Source organism: Cavia porcellus, unplaced genomic scaffold (genome assembly GCF_034190915.1).
Source record: "Cavia porcellus strain 051 isolate PalLab524CR breed Dunkin Hartley unplaced genomic scaffold, mCavPor4.1 scaffold_12, whole genome shotgun sequence".
NCBI lineage: Eukaryota > Metazoa > Chordata > Mammalia > Rodentia > Caviidae > Cavia > Cavia porcellus.
In genome coordinates, this window is record NW_026947495.1 from 74,802,466 (window position 1) to 74,809,774 (window position 7,309).

The 7,309-nt window shown below is 35.1% G+C and overlaps 1 pseudogene; it reads left to right on the forward strand.

Annotated features, from left to right (window-relative positions):
* Positions 1-3,827: 3,827 nt before the first annotated feature.
* Positions 3,828-4,170, forward strand: LOC100724520 (adapter SH3BGRL-like; annotated as a pseudogene).
* The last annotated feature ends 3,139 nt before the right edge of the window (positions 4,171-7,309 follow it).

A 7,309-nucleotide genomic window follows, 5' to 3' on the forward strand; every position in this document is an offset into this window, starting at 1 on the left:
CAACTCTACAGAGATTACTGCAGGATATTCTAAAAATGAAAAATACCAAGATTCCAGAAACAGTGGCAGAGAGGCCACAATGAATGGAGCAGAAAGCAAAATGAAGAAGACACACTGACAACTAATGACAGAAAAAGAGCTCAACAGAAATGAGGCAGAGAAGGCTGGATGGTAGGAACAGCCATTTTGGAGGAAAAAGACATCATAATAGGTAGTGCTGATTTAATATCCTCTTGTTTTGAAGTCCCATCAAGCTTTTGTTCTTCTGTCTCCATCGGTTTTAACCTGTTGTATCTTATTGGATTTTATTATATGTGATAATAAAAACAAAAACTTTTATAGACAAGGAGATTATACAGAAACCATTGTTCATTTTCTGTTACCTGATTCTAAATACCCTGTAATATGTCATTCTCTTGAACGGTTTTACATTGTCTTGATATGTTTGATGCTACAGTATATGAAGTTATACCCAAAGATTTTAAGGGAAGAGACACTATGGTAACTACTTTTATGTCGAGATTATCTTGTGGTGAAACACTATTTTGCTTAAATGGCTATGTTTTGACCCATGCTGTTCTGTTGTTATGCCCTCTTTTTTATCTCAATCTCCTTTTTATTATCTACTTTTTATTTTTATCCTTTTAATTAAGGGAAAAATAAATAAAAATAGCAGGATATATTATAGTAACCCACTTTGATTTCCTATCTACTTGATTTGAAACCCTGTATTGCTCTCACCATCTTGTTTTGACTGATTTTCCTCTATTCTGTTATGCTTGATGGTACCAAGTTCAAAAGTATAGGCAACAACTATGAAGACAATAAGATTCATTATGACGCCCATTCTGGTTGACTATTATCTTCTTTTGAAGTCCTCTAATGTCTCCAATGTTTTCATTTTATTGGTCTTATTCTTTACTGTTTTGTTCAATTTTATTATAACTGATGATATAGGCAATTCTTTTTAAGATAGCATTATCTATTATGTCCATCCTTTTGATCTGACTGATTCTGTTATGTCGCATTTGATTTTACTCTCTTCAAAAGAAGTAATAAGAACTGTAGGAGTAATAAAACCCAAAATTTGTAATTATCATTGTACAAAAGAAAGGAAAAGAAAGTGCTCTAAAGAATATAACTGCATATATATTTAAGTGTATAAGATAGATAACCATAATTACTGAGTTTTGTTGAATCATTGAACAAAACTGTTTCCAGTCTCACTGTTTGAAAGTCTACTTTATATGCTTTAATTTTGTAACTTGAACAACTATTTCTAAGATAACAATATGTAATCTATTAACTAGTGATTTTTTACTGTTTATTTTTTCTGAAATTCTGTATAACTTGTACCCTGTTTCTGTTTTTTTTTTTTTTTTCTCCTTAAACAAAAAAAAAGCTGGGATTGGAAGTCCCATTTGTTCAGCTATTCCACTTCTGGGCATATTCCCAGAAAAACTGAAAACATCATACCACAGTGATATATGTGCACCCATGTTTATAGTGGCACAATTTGTAATAGCCAGATCTTGAAACAACCTAAATTTCCATCAACTGAGGAATTGATAAAGAAGATGTAGTTCTTTTATATAATGGAGTACTACTCAGCTATACAGAATGATTACATTGAGATATTTATAAGTAAATGAATGCAACTTGAGATCATACTCATCAGTGAAACAGTTCAAACTCACATGTGTACATACTGTATTGTCTCCCTAGTGTTAAGAAATGGCAAGAGTACATAAAATACAAAATCTTCAATAAATACAGTGCAAGGGTAAGAATTGTTCAAAGGGGGAAAGAATAATATCTTAGGGAAAAGGAGGAAAAAGAAAAAAGAAGGGAAAAGAAAAAATACCTACATTTGTATAAACACACTTAGGATAGCTAAGATGATTGTACTGCAAATTCTATAAGTTCTTGGAATAAAACAGTTAACCTTTGTAAAACTGGAACAATTTTGCATGCTTGTGTCTGGTGATCTGAGGAACTGTTGAAGATCACTATGTAAAATATCAACCTTAGTTCTGTTTCTCTCACCTTGTTTTGAAGGCCTCTATCGTCACTGTTTTGGGCTCTTTGCTATTGTTATTTTTCTTTTTGTTCCTTGTTTTTCTAGTTTTGTTTTGTTTTTTGCTCTAATGAAGAAAGGATGGATGTACATGTAGAGGCTTACACATGCCTAGAACCTTCCCTAAACAGTTTACGAGAATCTGTTATATTACACGTGATGAAATGAACAGCTACTTTGAAGAAAAAGAGACATTATGGTGCATCATTGCTGATTCTGTATCATCATGCTGTGAAATCCAGTAATGCTTTCATACTTTGTTCCAAGTGATTTTAGGCTGTTTTGTATTGTTTAATTTCAACATACATGAAGGTATGGACAGCTATTTTGAAGAGAACCAGAGACATTATGGCAGCCATTGTTGATTTTCCTATTGTCTGGTTTTGAAGCTCTGTACTGCCTTCATTACTCCGTTCTGATCAGTTCTGTACTATTTTGTTTTGTATGAATTCATTGTGTGTGAAGATATAGACAACCATTTAGAAGAAAACAAGAGACATGATGGTATCCACTGTACATTTCCTGTTGTCTTGCTTTGAAATCTGTGTCACTTATATTGTTTTCTTTTGATATGCTTTGTTTCGTTTTGTTGTTTTGTTTTACCCTCTTTAAAACAAAAACAAATAAATTGACACATCACTTTGATAATATGAGAAAAAATTTCAGCATAACAAAAATTCTCTTTTGCAGTGATACTTCCAAATTGAAATAAAATCCTTGGTCTCACAAGAGTATTTCTGCATAGTCTCAAGGTAAGAACAGATCTTTCCATTTTTAAAAGGTTATAAAATGTACAACAGAGGCTGCATGCAACCCATACGACCTAAAACATTTACAGACTTGCCTTTAATAAAAATATGTTGTCAACATCAGTATTGTTACTTAAGAGTTAAAACATCCTCTTCCCACACAGTATTTCATTTCTCCTTAAGTTTACTACTAATTGTCATATTGATTTTTATCTTCTTTGGCAGGACTACAATGCAGTTTCTACAAGAACTGAGACCTTCTTTAGTTCATCACTGAACCTAGAACAGTACAATGCTCTTAAAAGATGTTAGCTGGAAGAATATAAAGTCCTAAGGTATTATTATTTCTCCCATAACCTGACATACATTTACACAATGAAGTTTTCTGTTATCATTTGGGAATTAATTTCTATAATTTGCTTTACAGAAGTTATGAATTTGTCATCCAAGTTTTATCTCTGTGCACCAGTGTAGTCACTTTCATAAGTCATAAGGGGAAGAAAATGTAATTGGTAACAACTAAGTCTCGCTGAGTGATCATGCTTCATGAATCAGTACACAGCACTAATGAACAGAAAAGTCAGCTGTGCACATGCTGAACAAAAATCGATTGTTTATTAAAAGTGCAACAAATAACATTGAATAGGTCTCAGCATGATATATAAAGTGCCATCTCTAGCTTTTTTCCAAAAGTGACAGATATGTTCAGTTCAAAGATCCAAGAAATTTAACTGTAATATCAACAAAGCATTTTCAGAGGCAGAAATATAGTTGCACAGTGATAATTTCTTGTTCCTTATATTTTATTTGTCAACATACAAATCGGTTACTGGTACCACAGTGCTAACAATCTAAAAAAAACGTAAAGCTCCTCTTCCCTTACCCAAAATGAAATCCAAAAACTTCTAAACCCAGTGACCATAAAATCTACTCTAGAAACATAAGTCAAAAATACAAGATCTGCAGCTGTGCTCAGCATCCAAACAGCCACCATTCCCAGGATGGCGATCCATGTATATACTGCACCTTCTTCTGGCTCTACTTTGATTAAGAAGAAACAGCAAGATGTGCTTAGCTTCTTAGAAGCCAACAAAATAGGAGTTGAAGAAAAAGATATTGCAGCCAATGAAGAGAATCTGGAGTGGATGAGAGAAAATGTACCTGAAAACAGTCGACCCGCCACCAGGTATCCTTGCCACGTCAGATTTTCAGTGAAAGCCAGTACCATGGGGATTATGATGCCTTCTTTGAATCCCGAGAAAATAATTCAGTGCATGCTTTTTAGGCTTGAAGGTACCACCTGGTTTGAAGGAAGCAGAAGCCCAGGCAAAGCAGCAAGCGTGAACCTTAAGCCTTCTGCATTAACCATTCTGCCTTAAACATCTTGAATAATAAGTCCCTATTGCTTTTATAAAATAAGTTTCTCAGGTAACAAAATTATTTTGGTTTCAAAGAAATTGCTCAAAGTTAAAGTAATCAGGTGGTATTTTCATGTACAGTAAAATAATTGTGTAATTAAAATATGAACATTATGTTGAGGATAATTGGAGATTATGATAAAATTTTAAATAAATATCATGGAATAGTATCATGTGCCAAGACATTTTTGGAATTTGATGATTTTTGAAAAGACAATATCCTTTCTGATAATGTTGCAACTTAAGTCTATCTGCAGCTCACCAGCAAGAAAGAGAGAGAGAGAGAGAGAGAGAGAGAGAGAGAGAGAGAGAGAGAGAGACTCCATTTCTTGTTCTCAAATTGCTTCATTAGTTTCAGTGAATAACAATGTGTATGTTTTTGAAGTGAAGTTGTGATCAAGCAGTGAGTGGTTCTGGTACGTGAAACACTGTAATTTTATGTGGTAATTATCACATTCCCATTCTCTTATAGAAGAAACTTCTGTATTCTGATCCACAATCTTTCCAGGATTCTTAGTGTAGCTTTTCATGCCACATTAAATAATCAGATTATATGACCCCCTCCATAAAACCAGTAAATGCAGTCAGTTGACAAGTTCCTTATTGTGCTGCATTCTCATGAATTGATATTTCTGAGTTAGTTACCTCAGTGAAATATGCATGTTTTGTCATGGAATTGGGACAGCCTTAAAAAGGCGTCTTCTTAAATAGCGCTCAGATTTTAATTAACTATTTAGGGGCTGGAGATTTAGCTCAGCGGCGTAAGTGCCTGCCTTGCAAGCAGGCAGTCATGAGTTGAATCCCTGGTACCGATAAAAAGGAAAAAGACAAAAAAAAAAACTATTTAAAAGTATATTGGCTTATATTGCCCAATATTTGTTTTCCACAGGTTTTTGCTTAAAGAAATTTTGGTGAATTTCCCCTTTATAAGCCAGGTTGTGACTATGAATGCTACAGTCTCTTGATATTGGAGTTTTTGTTCCAGTTTAGTCATAAACTGTTTGAATACATCAATACAGATAATATTTTCTATATCCCTATTACATGAAAAAGTACAAATTATCAAGGGAAATAAATATGTTAATCAGTATTCCATTGTTGTGACAAAAATATCTGAGAAACAATTTTGCAGAAAAAAAGATTCCATTTGGCTCATGGTTTTGGAGGTAGCAAACAAGAACATTAACATACTGGGGAAAACACCATAGATAGAGCTGCTCACCTCATGGTAGCATGGAAACAAAGTCCGAAAACTCCCTTCTGCAACAAAGCTTCTTCCCCTAAACCCATTCCAATATGCATTCATCAATAGGTCAATACAGGTTAATTTGTTGATAAGGTTAGAGCCCCTGTCATCCAATCATTTCAAAAAGCTTCACCTCCACCTCCTGCGGCTATAGTGACCAAACCTTCACCACAGGAACTTTTGAGGCACACTGCAGCTACAAATCATAACAAAGGGCATCTTTTAAAATATTATTATAGACTTCTAGACAGAAAATATCATCTAAATAATTTAACGCAGAAAAAAAATTCTATTTTAGTTCCATACTAATTATCTCTAAAAACCCAACATTTTTTTCTTTACCAGTCTGTACTCTATAAAAATCAACATATAATGCAAACATAGCTTTATTGATAATAATGTAATGCTTAAAATACTCAGTACTTTCAGAAAAAAGAAAATATATAATAAATGCTACTAATATAGTCTATCACTATATCACATGATTTATTAAATATAGTTGAAATTTATTTGACTGGAATTCTCTTTCTTCCTTGGCCCAAGAATAAAAAGCATGTATCAGATTTTAAAGCATCTAAGGAAGTTTTTAAAAAACATGGCCAATTTTTTTTTTTTTTTTTTTTTTTTTTTTTGTCTCTAGAACCAGAAATAACACTTAATGCTTCTCCACGATAAAGTACATCAGACTCACAGGTTCGGAAAGATCTCTGCAAATTGAAACAAACCAAAATAACAGTGTCTCCCTACCTAGCTCTGACTCCCAAAATAATGACTTTTAACATTTCCATAAGTTGGTCTCCTAGCAAAATGCTAACTTTTTCTGGTTTTTTTTTTTTCTTTTTTTGCAATAGTGATATCTGAGGACACATTTTGACCTTTTGTGTATTTTTTTTTCCTTGACTGATAAACTCGCGTATGCTTGTGACGTGGTAAACTTCAACACGTCGAATCAAAAGCTCGAGGCTTCTGTTCCTGTTAAAGGTTAGCAGTAATGATTCTCCTTTGGAATGGCCCACAGCCAGAACAAATGTATCAACAGATGAATGACTGAATAACGATAGGCATCCACTAACGGAGGGGCTACGAAAATTTGTGCCTAACTTTATAAAAAGGACTGTGGATCCCTATAAACCCAGGGATCCACATCTCAGGAGCTCGGCGTTTCGAAACCCACAGACTCTGTGGACTAAGTGAAGAAACTGAAACAACGCCAGCAAAACAATGCCTAGCCAAGCCGAGGGCAACGAAGCGCGGATTGCCGGGGCTGGGCGCACAGTCAGTCCGGCCAGAGCCGCTTCTCCGGGAAGAGGGCACCACACCCCAGGGCAGGAGCCAAAATTCCAAAGAAAACTGCAAGATCCCTGGAGCTGTGGAGATTCTGTGGGAATGTACACGATACTTTCGGAAAAAGCGACTGCTAAAAGAGGAGCAGAGAGGGGCGCAAGAAATGCATCCCTTTCTTTCCACGGACGACCCTAACTGGTAGACTAAGATAGCGGACGCCGGATGCTTGCGTCATCTCCCAGGGCCGGAACCGTTATTACCAGAAAGGAAAAGCCTCGGATGGTACCGTCTAAAGCTCAAATCATTCTTTCACTCTAGTAGAAGCAGCATAGTCAGATTGAAAAGGGCGAAGAAAAGACCTTCTGAACTAAATACTGTAACTGTGTACAGGTATCTAATATAAACTGTCTCCAGATCCGTTTTGCTTTTACCTTTATGTGTCTGAATTGGACATTGCCCAAAGAAAAGATGGTGGCGAAGGCGCTGGGCCTTACCATAGAGTCTCAACCCTAGAAGGGCAGGTGGGTGTGTCCTG